Genomic DNA, 18,693 nt, shown 5'->3' on the forward strand with positions numbered 1-18,693 from the left:
AGCAGATGAACAGTACTCAGTGAATAAGCTTTATGGACTAAATGGGGCGTGAGGTTCATTGTGCTCCCTATCACAGTCAAGAGGACTCGAAACAGGAAGAAATATGTCATTTAAATAAACTGGAAGAGATAAAAGAAGAGTTCAAAATCACTCAGCCAGTTAAAACCAATTTAACACCTTTGTTGAGTTTAGGAGCTTACTGCTTAAAGTATTCTGGCAGATTAAATATCCAGACGGTGGGCAAAAAGAAAGGAAATGATACCTATGAGTATTTAACATGTGCCAGACATTGTGCAGAACCTCACTGTAATAATAAAAAACACACGTTTTTTGTATTCTAACTGCTTTACATGTCTTAACTCATTTAATCCTCGTATCAACTCCAAGGGGTAAATATAATTTTAACCCTATTTTTTATTGCTTTTAATTTTATAAGAAACATAAACGGCAGCCAATACTGAACTTACTTTTCAGATAAGTACACTGTGTCTCAGAGTTTATAATTTGGTCATGGTTTCATAGCTAATAAGTAACTAATGCCAAACTCACACCCTTCTCTGTTGGACCTCAAAGTTGTGTTTTCCCCTGACTTAGCAAGAAGCCTGCTACATTTGAAAAGCTCAGCATTTTGTCATATAGCTGAGAATTTCCACATTGGAAGGGACCTCAATGATCCCAATCCTATTGCTTTTACTTCATAAGAAACCACTGGTGTCTTCAAATGATTAAGCTTAAGGTCAAATGGTTAACTGGTCTGAAACCTAGGTCCTTGACTTCTTGGTCTAAATCACCTCCTTTACTTCTGTAATTCCTAGTCCATTGAATGCACACGGTTCTAAAACAATGAGTTTCAAGTTGGGATGTGCATCAGAGAGTTTACCTGTGGGACTTTTTAAAAACACAGATTCCCTAGCACCACCATAGACCTACTGAATCCAAGTTACCTAGTAGTCAACAAATATGTGATTCCGATGTGACTATAACTTCACACACAGTTAATGTAATTACTTGCTCTAAGTTCTAATTTTAAGAAAACTTATTGCCATCAGAATTACTAGGGGCTGGGTTTCAAGTCATACTAGGACTCCAATACAACAGGCAAGTGGAGAAGGAAAGAAGTCAGATCAAAAACTGCAGGTTCTGACTCAGCCGTAGATTCAGATGTAGAGCTGGCCCCTGAATGGAGTGGCCAGAAGCCCATGGGGGCAAGGTGAACAATGCAGGTGGGATTTGGCTGTCTCAGAGGTCTTTAGGCAGTAAGATGCTTGAAATCAGGCAGGAGGCAAGATTGCAGTTCTGCATAGTTGGAGTTAAAACAGGTCCCTAACCAGACATAGTGATCACAGGAAGAGTGTCCATATTCTGAGAAAAGGGGCTGGCAAAGGGTACAGTAGTTAGCAGGACTTCAGTCATATATAACCTAGGGTTTGGAGAAGGCTGTCAGCCCCATGGAAAGTTTTTAGTATTAATAAGGATCCAAGCCAAAGCTCATTTCTCTTTTCTTCACTTAAGCATCCATTTCTTCATTTAAGTATCTATTGATCATCTCTTAGCCCAGTCACTAGAGTCACTAGGCTTACATATTCTATCTCTGTAATGCTGATTATTCATTCTTTCTTCACTATCCAGAAAATTCAAACATTCTTTCCATATTTTAAAGATCCCCCACGTTGTGATTTAAAGGACACATGGAAGCCAGATACTCCCTCTAGCAGAGGTTTGCAGGTCATAATCTAGTCCCCTTCAATCAAAGGCCAACCAGAGCTCCAGGCTCTCTGCTAGGCACCGGAGATTTAAAGGTCATCATAACTGTACCACAGGAAGAAAAAGGAAGACATCATATTTGGGACTTAGTCTGTACCAGACCTCAGTGGTATGGTGCCTTCTAATACACAGACCACTTTAGTCAGAACCAGCTGGGGGCTATGCAGGGTTGAGTGTGTGTGCATCCAACATCAGTATCAGCTAACCAAGAAAGGGAGGCATTGACAATAATATAGGAGACTAATTATATGCTGTTGTAGGTATGTATTGTAGCACAACTGTCACAATCAGTAAAATATGTCTAGTGACTAGGATGTAAAAGGGAAAGGGGGGAATTTTTTTTTTTTTGACACAGTTTTGCTCTTGTTGCCCAGGCTGGAGTGCAATGGTAGGATGTCAGCTCACTGCAACCTCCACCTCCTGGGTTCAAGCAATTCTCCTGCCTTAGTCTCCTGAGTAGATTAGAGGAGCCCACTGCCACCACGCTGAGCTAATTTTTTGTATATTTAGTAGAGATGGGGTTTCACCATGTTGGCCAGGCTGGTCTCAAACTCCTGACTTCAGATGATCCGCCCACCTCAGCCTCACAAACTGCTGGGATTACAGGCATGAGCTGCTGCACCCAGCTGGGATCTTCCTTTTTAAGTGCACAGACTGGAAGTCACGCACGTCACTTCTAAGCACGTTGCACTGACCAGAACTTAGTCACATCTCACTGCAAGAGAGCCTGTGAGTTACAGGCTTTGGCTGGGCATACCCATGAGCTCTTTGTTATATTATGTTGCCTATTAAAAAGTAAAATTTTTAAAGGAAAAATATGTCTATAAGCAACTTGGGTTTTAGAATCTCCATCCTAGCTTTTGAGAATTTGGGATCTTTTATCTCTCCAGCTTAGTCAGACTCTCTAGTTCATGTAATAGGACACTCCTATTCTGATCTTATTCCTTGCAAGCTGCATATGATGTATCTTAATATATTGTACCACCTGCTATCTGGTTGGCTTATGGCCACTCTTTGATCTACACTTGTATTTATTCTACTTGGAGAAAGGTATACTCTTTATAGGACTGGAATGGTGGAACTTGTGATGATTTCTACAGGCTCTGCCTGTAGCCACTTAGGAAGCAGAAGGGGAATCCAAACAGAACCTTTTTCAGCCAAGACCCACAGACCCTTGTGTGCCAAATGTGGTTAATAGGATACATTTTGGGAAAATTTACTGAGTCCTCTACTCATGAAACCATTGTTAAATATTATATTGTAGTTAAGCTTTCTATGCTTTCTTTCATCTTTGAGAAGGCTATATTAGAAGTTATAAATTTCTCTTTATTTAAAGTGTTACATACCTTTACTGGAGTTCACCTACATTTAAGCTTAGACTGGAAATATTATGGAGATGAGAAGAACAAGAGAAACTGAAGAGCTTGGCTGCTCAGTTGGTGACCTTGTTATTTCCTAAGGACAATTAAGTTGCACAAATCTATGGTGTACTTCTAACAAAAGTCAACAGGATCTTACATTATAAACCTTGTACACCAATTGTACTAGACGCTAACCATTCTTTTTGGTGGGCAACATCTGAACCTCATTATAGTTTAGGAATTCTTTACCTGTTTTCTGATTGGACATAGTGAGCCAGAGGTAGCCACTTTCAAAGATGTGCTTGTAAGACATTTGCATATCAAACCTGTAGGGAACAAACCTGAAAAAAATTCAGGGACTTGCTACCTCAGTGAAGTGGTACATCTAAATACTCCTTCTAACATAAAGGATAACTGTTGCATCTGAATCTCAAAGATATCAGGCCCTGTGCATGCTGCCTTTAGGGGCGTATTTTTGTAAACATAATTAAATTGAGGATCTTGAGATGAGATAGTTAGCCTGAATTATTAAGGTGAGTTCTATCTGCCATTGCATGTTATTACAGAAAGTCAGAGGGAGATTTGACAAATACACGCGGAAAAGGTAACATAAAGATGGAAGTGGAGATTGGTGTGATGTGGCCACAAGCTAAGGAATGCCTGCAGCCACCAGGGTGGCATCCTAGAAACTAGAAAGTGGGGAGTGTGGCCCTGCTGACACTGACTTTGGTCTTTTGGGCTCCAGAACTATGACAGAATAAATTTCTGTTGCTTTATGCCACCAAGTTTGTGGTAATTTTTTCCAGCAACCACAGGAAAAGAAAGGAGATTTTACTGCAGTGGTCACTGAAATACCAGATACCAGCAGCTCACTTTCCCAGTCTCCCTCAGAGTGAGGACATAAACATGTGCTGGTCAGATGCATTCTAAAATTTGAGCCAGGTATTTCTCATACAAAACTCTGGGGCTGTAGAAAATCCTCCCTATGGCAGCAATGTAGATTACATTAAGATGGATCTTCTGGAAGAGCAGTGTCAGGCAGGTCAGTGCTGTGGAGAGAACCTCTGGCTGCACAGCCTTCAACTAAGCCTGGTTCACCTGACCACCTGGTAATTCTGTAAGCTACTAATGTCCTTTCAATATGTCACCTTTCTGTTTGTACTGAATTAACTTGGTTTCTGTTATTTAACTAAAACCCTGACTAATACATGGCCTCGCCTTTAATGTGGTTAATTTCCTAAAACTTTGCCCTTCTCTCCCTTTCCTTCATTTTCTCAACATATAGATGTAGGTACAGATGTAAATATACAGGCATAGATATAGGTATACACACACATACAAATTTGATTCTTCCTTCTTTGAAAAGAAGATCTGAAAGGCATACCAAATATGTTTTTTGAGTATATGCATTAAAGTCTCCCCACATCCCCCTTCATGCCCATCTTTGCCTTCCTCTCTGTTTTTATTTTCACTTTTTTAAGGAAGATTCATGCTGCCTTCACATCCTACTGGTAGCACATTTCAGTACTTATCACACAGTTTCGGTTCAATAGTTACTTGATTATATTAAGCAATATTCTGAATAGTAAAATTGATCAACTCAAGCCTTTTTGACAGTTGCTTTAAATCATGAACCAAAGTGATTCGATTTATCTCAAAACCACCTCAGTTTGGGGTGTATTTGTTGCATCTGTTAAATTGATCATGAAAGGCTTTCAGTGAAAATCTTCATTTCATGCTATATTCTGTATGCCTGTTTCCTTTAAGGCTTACATTGAAGCAAAGCTGTATTGAAGTGCTTTAAAAATATCATTTCATGAGTAATATGTCTGAGATAGAATTTCTGAATCTATTTGCAAAGCTGCCATCAATCTGTCACCTCAAAATATTTTCCCTAGCTGTTCCCACATTTACCAATGTTATTGCCATAGAACTCACAAAGTGATTTTGTTGAATGAATGAATGTTAAGCACATGATGACGATGCTTATCAGAAGCTTGAAGATGTACTGGGAAGAGAGGAAAGCTGAAAGTATCACTGTGAGGATGAGCAAGCCCTCCAAACTGAGTCCTGTTGAGAACACAACGCAAACAGAGATAGGACAGAATTAAGGGGCTTGCAAGAAAATGGGAGAGAGAAAACATTGAGTGGTTCAGAAAGAAAGAAAGAAGCCAGGCTTCTGCCCAAAATGGGTAGATAGTAAGAATGCCAATGGCAGTTTTTACTAGTAACTTTTCTGACTATTTCATTTTCCTCACTGAATTAGCTGTACTTGAGCTTTTGCAAAGAATAGAACAAGGAAATACCAAACAGAAAAAAATGGCTTATGGTACAAAGTAGTTTTTTATTAGCGGGGTTAGAATTTTTTGTCAGAGCAAAAAAGATCTCTTCTGGTCTATTCAAGCACAAGTGAAATTTGTTAAAAAGACACACTAGATAGTTCACAGAGTAACAAGGCTGAAGAATGATGCTTGGAGCCTACGCAGCCACACAAGAAATGTCCCCAGATCACACATCTGACCTTGCCACTCGCTCACGCAGCTTTCATTACCAATGTGGTTGGCACTGAAAATTAGCCAGCAGCGAGGGAACCCCATTATGAGTACTTCTGCCACTTCTCCTCTGCAAACTTTGTTTACATCAACTGTCACTTCATTCAAAGAGAGAATTCTCCAGGAGTTTTGCCCCTTTGCATCCTCAGTGCCCAAAGTAAAGGGCAAGTATGTTAGACACTGTTCAGCAAGAAATAATGATGAATGACTACCACAACCAAACATGTGAATTGATAGGATATATTGAAAATTTATCTCAGCAATGTATATTGTTAAGGCGGAGGTTGCGGAGAGCCGAGATCGCACCATTGCTCTCCAGCCTGGGTAACAAGAGCGAAACTCCGTCAAAAAAAAAAAAATTAACTGATTTGTGAAATATAAAGTGAGAATCAGCCCTTTTCCCCTCCCTCAGGTATTCTGTCTTTCTTTGAACACGGTCATTCTCTACAAGGGAGGCAACTGAAAGTCTCATTCAATTCTGCCATCCATTTCAATGGCAACCCAGAACACTTGCTCATCTGTTGTCCTCTTCATAAGGTCCAGATGTGACTTCTCCTGGGCTCAATGCTCTATATATTCAAAGCACTTTGCTCCCCATCCAGCACAAGTATGCAAACAGTATGCCATGTTGGAGTAGAAGATGATAACCACATAAAGACTCTAACTTGGAAAATGGAAGAATGAGAAACACACAGCATGCATTAGTCTATAGCAATGGCACATCCTGGAAAACAAGAATCACAAGTACTCCCTTCTCTGCCGTAGAGTTGTCCCTACTCAGAGTTATTCCCTCATTTTTTTGTTCTACATGGTCTGTGGCTTTGCTGTCGGACTGGTTCATCTTGGATCACCATTCTCTAGTCCATATCTGAAATGGGTATTTAGAGGCCCTTCTTGGGAGATGTTTGAATCATCAAGAACTTTGATAGGATAGGTCTATAGTTTCTTTGGTAATATCATTCTCTTAGAAACTTAGGCTTCTGGGATAAGTTTGCTCCCAGTCAGTTTCATGTGCTGGCTCTTTTCTGGACATGATTCTTATACCTTTTATTTTTTTGATTCCTTGATTGATCTTGTAACTTGCTCCTTTTTTAATGGCAGCTATCTTGAGGCCATCTACAACAATGCAAGAGTCTTAGCTTAATGTTTTCCAAACAAGCTACCCTTTGTTTAACGGGAAGACTGTAAAAAAGTCTCCAAACAACAACTTATGTCTATAATAGATGTTTGCAGTGACTGCTGAGTCTCCATGTTTCTGGAAAGTCCTTATTTCATTCCCTCTTTGCTTATAAACTGCTGATTCTTCCAAAGCTTATAGATTTCTTATCTATTATGCCATCTATTTCTGCTAAAGGCAATACATAACTACCAAATATACATTAACATTCTTACTTTTTCTAACTGCTTTTTAGTAGACCTCTGTGCTTTTTGGTCCATGGTTTGCTCTTCATCTCGTTATAGGTCATAATTTTGCCAACTATTCTGATAGTATGTCACAGGATCACTACCTTTTCAGCTTGTATTCTCAGCATTTGTTGACTCTCCACCAAGCCAATGACATATATTTAGGCTTTTGTCAAGGTCACACCCCACTTCTGGTAGCATTTCTTATGTTACAGCAAGGCTAGGCAGCAGTCTCAAAGAGCTTCCACAATACTGTAATTTAAATAGAAAAGAAGTTTATTTCTCTCTTAATTAGTAGTCCCAGCATAAATGGCTCTGCTAACTTTTGCTTTTTCATTTATGAAATGCAAGTCCTTTTGAAATTATTTCTCCACCATCTGTTGAACATTTTGGCATCTGCATGGCCAAGTCTGGGTCACTGCCTGCATTCAAGTTTCAATTGGCAGGCAAGGGAAAAAGAAGTATTGAGAAGATGCCACCGTCTTATAGCTTAAGTGTGGGAGTGGTACTTATCCCTCTACTTACATTCAGTTGGCTACAATGTAGTTATAGGATCAATTCAAGCTTCAAGAAAGGCTGAGAAAGGTAGCTGATTTGAGCATTCATGTGCGTATGCTGAAGAGAAGAACAGAATTTTGTGAATATGTAGTATTTATTGCTACAACAGGCTATTAAATAATTTGTACTGAACAATTGGTTTTCTATTTAGAAAAAAATGGAACGGAATTATTACCAAACAAAAAGCAATCCCAGGTATATTAAATACTTAAATATGAAAAGTAAAACTATAAAATTATTAGAAGATAATACATATTTTTCTAACTTTGGAGAAGGAAGGAATTATTTTAAAAGACTTAAAATAAAAAGAAGGATAGGCCGGGCATGGTGGCTCACACCTGCAATCCCAACACTTTAAAAAGCCGAAGCTGGTGGATCACCTGAGGTCTGGAGTTCAAGACCAGCCTGGCCAACATGGTGAAACCCGTCTCTACTAAAAATACAAAAAATTTGCTGAGCATAGTGGCGGGTGCCTGTAATCCCAGCTACTCATGAGACTGAGGCAGGAGAATTGATTAAACCCAGGAGGCAGAGGTTGCAATGAGCTGAGAACATGCCATTGCACTGTAGCCTGGACAACAAGAGTGAAACTCTGCCTCAAAAACTAAAAATAAAAAGAAGGATAAATTGAACTACATTAAAGTTAAGGATTACTGTTTATTAAAAGACATTATCAAAACATTTTAAAACAAGCCACAAACTAAAAGAAGATATTTGCCTCATGTATAATCTACAAAGGATTATTGTTTAAAATACATAACAAATTCTTATGAATAAATAGTGAAATGAATAAACATATTAGCAGGAATTTCACAGAAACACCAAAAGCGTTTACATATGAAAATATCCTCAGTGTTTTGTATAATCAGGATAGTAGAGATTAAAAAAAAAAACCAATTAGATGCAAATTTGTATCCAACAGATTGGCAAAAATTAAAGTCTGACGAACATAAATGTTTATAAGGATCTAAAGACAAAGGTTTCTTGTATGCTGGTGGTAGTAATATCAGTTGAAGTAAATATTGGGAAACAGTTTGGTGTTGGCTATTATGTTCGACAAGTATGTGTGCTCTGGGTTAGACATTTCATTCCTAGGGCTATAAAATAAAGAAACTCCTGACTATTAGGACAAGACCTAGTAAGAAATTAATGTCATTGTTTGCAACAGCAAACTTGAAATATCCAAATATTCATTAATAGTAGAAGAAACACATTTTTATACTTACATAATGGAAAATAATAAACTACTGCTATCCATATTGTCATCCATGACCTTCAAAAACATAATATGAAACAAAATAAGTAATTTCAGAAGAAAACTACAGAATGTTCTATTTATATAAAGTTTTAAAACTCAGCAATATATTGTTGAAGGATAATTAAAGTAATTTAACTATGAAGGAGAACAACACTATGTTTAACTAAAATTTAAAATAGTAGTTGAGTGGGGAGGGAGAGGGAAGGAATTCATGAACACCACAAAAATAGCATCCAAGGTGCTAGCTATTTTCGCTTTTTAAAGTTGGCTACAGATTACACAGATAATCATATTACTGTTATTTTTAATACATACATCTGAGTTTATTCACTCTTTGGAATGTGTCTTTAAATTTTATAATTACAAAAATTAAATATTAATTAGCCAGTAGGTGTGGTGGTCTGGTATTGGAAATAATGGCTGTCAGCCACGTGGAGCCCCTATGTGTTTGTATCACATACTGTATATTTGTTGATGCCCTCTTGGGGTTGAAGTGTTAAGGACAGCTTCTCACATGACTTTCCCTACATTTGGGAAGGTTTAACAGCTCTTTATTGAAGGAGTTGGGAGTGGGGTGAGTGAGTGGTAAGTACTAGCAGAGAGAATATGGGTTTTGCACTCCTGGTCTAGTTACTAGTTTTCTTCCAATACCGCTACAATATTACTGTCTAGGCTTTTCACCAAAAGTGCCGTGTGGATGATCTTCCTCTCTCCTTCCTGTCCTCTCCCCTGGGCCTCATTCCTTATTCTCTGCTTTCCTTATCTTGCCAAAGCACTCTTCCTTTAACCTTTTCTTCCCCTTGTCCCTGATATTTCCATCTCTGCACTGCCCCCTAAACTTAACCAGGCTGATTCCAGCAATCTCTTCTGCATTTAACAAATTTGCCACTTAGTGTTTTAGATTTCAGTTATGTTTCTCCTCCATCCAATTACTGCTACTCCATACAGGGGTATGAGTGGTTTCTGGCTCGATGTACCTTTCTACTTTTGGAAAAAAATGACAGAATACATTTTAGTCCTGTGGAGGGTAACAAGACTATGGGGCTGCAAGGGAAGCCCTCTGGGCTGCAGCTGTTCCTTTCCTACAATATCCAAAGTCAAACATCTCTCACTACAGTGCAGATTGATTTCCTTCCAAAAACTTCATCTAGTGTGCATGAAAAAGTCACATCCAGCCTACAGTGTAACTTTGACCATTTTTTCTACCAATACGGGATACTCAGGACTAATTACCCTAAGAGAGGTTTGCTCCATCCTTGCTCTGAGTTGCATCATGAAGCACTTTTCGTGAACTGACACTGGATGGTACAAAGAAGGACAGCTAAGCGGGTAGCTGTACAGCTTTTAGAATCAGGTTGTCTGGTCTGAAAACCAGCTTCCCTCTTTCCCAGCTGGCTATCCCAGGCAACTGATCTAACCGCCCTGCATCAACTTTCTCCATCACCTGGAAATAACAATACTTACCCCACCAATTAAATGAAACAGTCCATGTAAAGTACCTGGCACATGGCCAAGGTTCAATGTTGGTTATTACTGTGTCATGTGCAAGCCACATCTATCTAATTACAGGATTTTTCCTTGTGAACAATGAAGCGTGTGGGTAGGGGGAGGGCAGAGCCAGGCAAGGGAGAGAAAAATTGAGCACTCCCTTTAGCATGGGGTGTTTTTTATCTCAATTGATATATGCTTAGAAATACAGCACTCATTTATCTAGTGGGACAGGGTGTTAGATGTAAAAACAACACAGGTAGATTAGTAGTTTTAAAGTAAAAGTTTTTCATGGATATAAGTACTTTCTTGGATATAAATTGGAACATTTAAAAAGAAACAATCAAACCTTTTACTAGCTTTTTAAAAATTTATGCCAGAAGCCATTCGAACATGCCTGCTTTTAGAAGCAGGCTTACAAATCTGCTTCATTCTAAATATTCCCCTGAAGAGCAAAGGGAAAATGTAAACAGTTAAGGTTTCTTATTCCTTGTCATTTTTTTCCCCCATCAAAAAGACAAGGTCAACACTTGTTCAATTTCAAACTGGGTTTGGAACACAGATTTTGGAACCGCACTTTGGGTTCTGTCAACTCTAAAAAGTTTAAGACATTACTGAGAGGTAAACATGAATTAGGTTAGGAGGACACGCCGGTGCTGGCCAGACCTGCCTGCACCAGCAGACTTGATTTTGCTCTGCTCTGCCAACACTGGAGAGAAGAAGCTGACTGCTTCTCTCCAGAAAGACAACAGCAGTTGACAGGAAGGCAAAAGTGTGCATAATGAAGGTGTGGCAAAATATGATGCCCCATTCTAGAAGGTCCAGGAAGTACCTCTCAGGTTCTTGTAGAACCGCAAATATTAAAGAAGATATTTTAATGCATTGTTTGGAAAACACTTCTCTAGCCGGTGCTTGTATTTGATACCTCTTTAGTGACTTTACCCATAGACAGCAGCTTGAGAATTATGAGGTAATGATCTTAAGCTGCTTTCTGGAAATGTATTTCTCCATCTCACTCTATGGACATTGAGAACTGAACGTGCGTCAAAGGCTCTGGCATAAACCGTGGAAGGCATCCAGATAAAAGAAGAAAGAAAATAGAAGAAAGAAGGAAGGAAGGAAGGAGGGGGAAGGAAAGAAGAAAGGAAGGAATCGCGGGCTGTCCTCTGCCCACTTGCGGAGGGTGTACTGGCAAGGAGCTAAGGGGAAATCACAGGATACTCCTAATTTGGGAATGCAAGATCAGCGCTGGGAAAACAGATCTTTGAATATAGCATAAAGCACTGTTATCCTGAAAAGCTTTCTGGATGGAGTTGGATCCAGATTCCTAAATTTGAAGAGAAAAAAATATGTTTCATGAAAGCCAAGAGATGAAATGGTTTTCCTGCATGATACTTGGGCCTCAGAGTCTCAGAGGAAAGAGTCTGTGCCATATTCCTCAGCATGAAGGTCAGGTGGAGACATGTTAGCACAAGCAGCCATTGGTTAACTTGTGCTGCAAGACCACCAATAAAACAGGTTAGGAGCTCCAGCTAAACACTTCTCTGATTATGACCCTGAGATACTTCACTTCTATGACCAATGTGGTCTTGAAGACATGGAAATATATAGGAATATATTGATCACCCCTTTCAGGGTAGAAGAGGTCAAAAGTAGTCAATTTGCCAAATGACTGATTTATTCCTTCTAGGGATACTTCTGTATCCATGTCAGTGTTGATCTATGTTGCTGGCAGCTTGGATGTTCAGAGTGACAGAAATTTAGATCAACCTTATGTATAGGAGTCTATGCTTTTAGTAGCCTTCTTCTGTGACATCATGGGTACTTGACACATGCACTTATTGTGCCAGAACAGGACAGCTGATGGCAGAAACCAGCAGACACTGACTAACTGAGTTATTTTGTCTATTTGGTTGTTTGGTGCCTCTTCCATGGGGAATGCTCCCAGGTGGGTGTTAGCATGCAAGACAAGGTCTTTATACCTTGCGTCCACTCCCACAGGTATGCCCACATGCCTCTTTCCAGCCCTCATTCTACCTGTGCTACTCCTTCTAGACTCCTGACCAACAAGCCTTTGCCATTCACCCAGCCATTCACCACAGCTATTCATACACAGATCCAGTCTGGATATTTCTTTTTTTTTGAGACAGAGTCTTGCTCTTGTTGCCCAGGCTGGAGTGCAATGGTGCAATCTCAGCTCACCACAACCTCTTCCTCCTGGGTTCAAGTGATTCTCCTGCCTCGGCCTCCTGAGCAGCTGGGATTGCAGGCATGCACCACCACGCCGGGCTAATTTTGTATTTTTAGCAGAGATGGGGTTTCTCCATGTTGGTCAGGCTGGTCTCAAACTCCTGACCTCAGGTGATCTGCCTGCCTCGGCCTCACAAAGTGCTGGGATTATAGCGTGAGCCACTGCGCCCAGCTCAGTCCAGATTTTTTTTTTTTTATAGCAAACCACTTCTCTTTCCTGACAAAGTAGGAGATCAGGAATATTGCCCAAATATTTGATAACTGGAATGATTTCCCTTCACCTGTGTCTTTCGATGCCATCTGGAGTGGGGCTATATGAGAGCAGTGGTTTATTTTGGGCTTGCACCCACATACCAAATCAAGCCCTTCTTAAGCCTCTTTCCTTCTGTCAGCTGTCCTTAGGGGACCTACATATGTAGCCGTAGATATAAGTTGAAAGATAGGCAGTGAGTGTAATGGATAATCTAGGGGTCAGGGTTGCTATACTTACTCTCTGGCTCGGACTCTGGTCGAGAAACTAAGCAGGGGTCATAATATTTTAATGAGACATCTGCCTCAGCCTCCTAATCTTTCTCATTGATTTCTGTTGGTTGCACAATGATCTGGCATCCCAATTCGTCTTGAGAGTAAATAATAATTCTCAAGTCCTCCAGGAAGCATTTCAGGTTCTCCAGAACATGAGTCACCAACCTCCCGGCCGCAGATCAGTCCTCGGCCTATTAAGAACCAGGCTGCACAGCAGGAGGTGAGCGGTGGGTGAGCGGGCATTACCACCTGAGCTCCGCTTCCTGTCAGATCAGTGGCACCATTAGCCTCATCTTATTCTCCCAGTCCCATCGTATTCTTCCAGCTCCTGTGTCTTGTGCTTCTTCAGGGTACAGATTGAACAGTACACTTGTTGGTTATTCATCTACCTTGCCCCCCAGGATTCCATGTACTATTAACCATCTCCATAACGTTCTGTAAGGAAGGTTCCCCTAGTTGCCACTTGACCCTGGCACTTCCAATGATCATTTTATTCACTTGCTTTTGGCTCTTCGGCACCTACAACTTGCCTCAATTGTTTCAATATTCTATTGTCCTTGTCGTTATCAGGGAAACAGTTCTGTGACAGCATCACCTGTCATCACCCTGGCCTACAGAACCCAGACACCACTGAGCCTCTCAGCAAGACTGTTTCCTCTGGGTCCTGTCATTGTACATAGTCAACCTGTGGCCTTTTACCTTCGATATAGCATGCTTTTTTTTTCTGATATGCCCACTTTCCCGAGTCTTTTGATTCCTTACACCACTGTTTGCCAAACCATCTGGTGTTTCTACTTTTTTTTTTTTTTTTTTTTTGAGACAGAATTTTGCTCTTGTTGCCCAGGCTGGAGCCCAATGGTGCGATCTCAGCGTATTGCAATCTTCACCTCCAGGTTCAAGCAATTCTCCTGCCTCAGCCTCCTGAGTAGCTGGGATTACAGGCATGCGCCACCACACCTGGCTAATTTTTGTATTTTTAGTAGAGACGGGGTTTCTCCATGTTGGCCAGGCTAGTCTTGAACTCCTGACCTCAGACGATCCACCTGACTCCGCCTCCCAAAGTGCTGGGATTTCAGGCATGAGTCATCACACCTGGCTGGTGTTTCTATTTCACAGAGTGTTAGCCATTATTTTTCTTTTTTTTTTCCCATTTATTTATTTTATTGCATTTTAGGTTTTGGGGTACATGTGAAGAACATGCAAAATTGTTGCATAGGTACACACGTGGCAGTGTGATTTGCTGCCTTCCTCCCCATCACCTACATCTGGCATTTCTCCCCTTGCTATCTCTCCCCAGCTCCCCACCCCCCACCGTCCCTCCCCTATTTCCCCCCAACTGACCCCAGTGTGTAGTGCTCCCCTCCCTGTGTCCATGTGTTCTCATTGTTCAACACCCGCCTATGAGTGAGAACATGCGGTGTTTGATCTTCTGCTCTTCTGTCAGTTTGCTGAGAATGATGGTTTCCAGGTTCATCCATGTCCCTACAAAGGAGCCATTATTTTTCCTAGGCTTTCCAGAGCCAGCCTACTGGCATATTAGCATTGTCTCATGAGATCTCTGCCATGGTGTTACATTCTGTGCCTCAGAAGAGTACTCCATTATGTGACTTGATCAGCACTCCCTGGACCCAGTCCCATCTTAGTTTCCCAGCTTCTGTGGCCTGTACTTCTTCAGTGTACAGTTGTTTCCCTCCCTTAGGAGGTTTAGCACTTGCACTGTCATCAAAAGCATTGGTGCCAGCATTTAAAGGAAGGAGTGGGCCACTTCTGCAGGCCCAGAGCGCAGAGAACGACCTGGAGTTTCAAAGTTCCTGAGTGCATTGACCAAGATGTTCAACCCAAATTCCACCCTCCTCTTTCTTCCTCATTAAGGCTCTGACCTTGGCATAGCAGACTTGCTGAGGTTGATCATTTAATATTCTCTGGAGTCCTGAGGCTGATCATCAGCTTTGTTCTGTCCTCTACCTACAGAGAAGATGAGAGTCTTTTAAAATGTGATAAAGGGGGCTCTCTGACTTTTACAACTTACCTTAAATTAGTGATTAATCATTCTGATGGGTTTAAACATATCAGCAGATTTTGACATCCCAGCCAGCTGTTGTGGCTTATTCTTAACAAATAGAATGCTGAGAGTAAGTCCTACATGACTTCAGAGGCTAATTCATAAAAGGCAATACAGCTTCCACGTCACTCTCTTTCCCTGCTTGAGACTTTTCTCCCTAAGAATTCAGCTACCAAGGTGAGATAAATTGAAGCAGTCATGTGAGAGGGCCATGGGTAACTGTTCTAGCTGACAGCTAGCATCAAGTGCCAGACCTGTGAGGGAGCGATCCCAGCCTCTGGCATTTAGGTCACCCCCTCTGAGGCTGACTTATGAGCAAAATAAATGTTTTGGTTGCTACTAAGTATTGAGTTGGTTTTTTACAGAGCAATTGATGGCTAGGACAATCACTCTCAACGTTCCATCATATTTCTCCAGCACCTCAGTAGTAGCACTTGGTAACGGCCACTCAGTTCTGCAGGCTTTATCATTGCTATTTTCCTAGTATCTTTTGAATGCTTGAGATATTATACCAGCTAGCAACTTCTCTTCCCTGGTATCCCTTCCCAGTTCCTCATTAGTGAAAATCTTAAAAAATCGCACGACTATAATATATTACATGCCAAGGACCAGGAGGACTCCACCTACTGCCAGAAAAAGGATCTTCATTGTCATCTGGGCAGGGAATGACACAGCTCCAAAATCCCACTTTAAATTCTGTTTCTAAGGACCACTTTACCACTTTTTGACACAGGGTTCCTGGAGATGGGCTCTGAGAAGAAAATTTGTGTACAGAAAGTTTATTGGCAATCACACTCAGAAACAAGACACTTAAGAAAATGATGGAATAAAAATTAGGTAGAGATAGAAGCTGACCTGTGATACATATTCAAATTAAATCTTAGTTAATAGCATGGAGTTCTCTGCAGCTGAGATGGCTATTTAGAATTGTTCTAAATTCAGAAGAGGAGGCTTGGCTTTTGACCCTTATTTCAACATGGCAGGGGGTATGACCTTGAGTGATACATCTCCCAGAGGGCAGCCCCCAGAGAAGGGCACAGGACTAGCCATCAGGAGCCAACACGCCTAGCAGCTGGGTGAATGCACCCCAGAATGGATGCTCTAGAGAGGATCAGGGTGATGCACCACAGTGTCTGCAATAGGGACGATGTCTCTGGTTAGAGAGGATGGGGATGAAATCATGAAAATGGGAAGCTTGGAAATTTTAGGACTGGGTGAAAGGAGGTAGTCAGTGGTTATACATTCTTTACATGATCAATTCATCTCAGATCATGGAATCCCCTGCAGCTAAATTGAACAGAGATCAAACAAATGCATTTTATTTTCTGCCAGCTAATGAATGTTCATGCACATATATATGTAAACAGTGTTTTAATTTATTCTGTCTCCTGCCCTGATAATGCACTACTGCTCTCTGAGCATACTCAAGAGGCATTTATCACATCACTTTTAGAATCAGCTCCTCCAGAAGATTTCCTTTAATATCCTTACTGACTTTTCAAGAGTTCAGCAACAGCCCATTAATTCTTTTTTATCCTGCCCCAAATGTCCCAAATATTTTCATATTGCATTAAAATATTTATCTTGGGCCAGTTTCCAATCTTGCTTGATTCTTCATCTCATCTTGCTTCAAGGAGAAGTTTCCTTTGATGTCAATAGTAAACTACTTTCTTGAAAGGCGACATGTGGTTGTTTAAGAAGATTAGAAAGAAACTTGGTCAGATTGCTCTGTCAGGCTGTCAAGTCTTTCATCTTTTAAACTTACCTCCTGTGAGACCCTCTAACCTGCGTGAATATGTTTTCCATTTTTTTGTGGAGCGTGGTAGTTTTCGTTGTCTTCTGTCCTTTACAAATTTTTTCCCATCGTTGAATCGCACCATGGCCCCAAACATCTGCATTAATCATATTTACCTGAAAGTAATCTTCTACCACATGCTCCCAATTTAGTGTAAAAGTACACAGTAACTTCTGACTAATGGCTGTGTTTGAGATAATTTTTCCTCACTCTTTTATTTTTTAACAAATTTCTACTTATCCTTCCGTAGCTTCTGCAAATACCACTTTCTCTTGTAAAACCCTCCTTTATTTCTCCTGGCAGAATTAATCACACTTCCTTCTGGATACCTCTACTAGTCCCTTTATTCATTCATTCTGCAGGCACTTATTGAAGTCTACTATATGTCACATATTTTACTGATTCTGAATGTAGATATAAGAAAATTTCCTGCTTTTTTAAATCAGCGAAAAAGAAAGATAAATAGTTATTATAATATGGTGTCAAACCTTTGATGATAGAGGAAGCAGAAGAGAATGAGAGAATTCAATTTGGATGGAGTCTCAAAGGGTGAATGATGGTTTTCCAGGTGTAGGGGGCAGGATGGATATTTGGTGAGAGGAAGCAGTCCGATTGGAGCAGGCCTCTTTAGAAGAATTAACTGTAGTTGCAAAAGGCTAGAGCACAATACATGCGGAGGAAAGGTCTACCCTGAGACTTGGAAAGAAAAGCAGATTTCTTCTGAGTCACTTTGGAAGCCACTGAAGGTTTATTCCTAAGAGAGTGACATGATCACATTTGCATATTGTCTGCCTGTGAAAGAGTTAACCAAAGGGGAAGAAAAAAAAATGACCATATAAGCAAGTAAAAGCTAAGAGTAATATTTGTAACAAATAAAATACATTAATTTTTGGATTAATATTCTTAATAAATAAGTAGTCTTAAAATCAGTTAAGAAAAGTACTAGCGTTCCAATGTAGGCAAAAGACAAGTTTTTTGCTTTTATTATTATTTTTAGTTGACACAAATTAATTGTACATATTTATGGGGTATGATGTGATATTTTGATATGTATATGCACACGATGTATAATGATATCCATCACCTCTAACATTATTATGTTTTCTGTGAGGAACAGTCAAAATCCACTTTTCTAGCTATTTAAAAATGTACGATAAATTATTAATAATTGTGGTATATAGAATACTAGAACTTATTCCTCCTCTCTAGCTATAATTTTATATTCCTTAATCAACTTCTGGCTGCTTTCCCCTTCCCCTACCCTTCCCACCCTCTAGTGACTCTTATTCTACTCTCCGCTATGAGATCAATATTTTTAGCTACATAGGAGGGAGACCACACAGTATTTATTTTTCTGCGCCTAGCTTACTTCACCTAACATTATGTTCTCCAAACCTATCCATGTTGCCATAAATAACAGGATTCTTCTTTTTTACAGCTGAATATCAGTAGTATTCCATGGTATATATGGAGAGTACATTTTCTTTATCTATTCATCTGTTGATAGATATTTAGGTGGATTCCATATCTTGGCCATTGTGACTAGCGCTACAATAAACATGGGAGTGAAGATATCTCTTCAATAAACTAATTTCCTTTCCTTTGGATATATACCCAGTAGCAGAATAGCTGGATCCTATGGTAATTCTGTTTTTGGTTTTCTGAGGAACCTCCAT

At 40.2% G+C, this 18,693-nt stretch overlaps 1 long non-coding RNA gene across 1 annotated transcript; it reads left to right on the top strand.

The window, feature by feature from the left end:
• The first annotated feature begins 1,223 nt into the window (after positions 1-1,223).
• Positions 1,224-18,452, top strand: LOC116562224. Its single transcript, XR_004273836.1, has 4 exons — positions 1,224-1,236; positions 2,146-2,152; positions 7,491-7,495; positions 18,382-18,452. It is a non-coding gene; the product is annotated as an uncharacterized LOC116562224 (long non-coding RNA).
• The last annotated feature ends 241 nt before the right edge of the window (positions 18,453-18,693 follow it).

The sequence above is a fragment of the Sapajus apella genome, unplaced genomic scaffold (assembly GCF_009761245.1).
Source record: "Sapajus apella isolate SASKATOON/1434 unplaced genomic scaffold, GSC_monkey_1.0 scaffold32, whole genome shotgun sequence".
Lineage (NCBI taxonomy): Eukaryota > Metazoa > Chordata > Mammalia > Primates > Cebidae > Sapajus > Sapajus apella.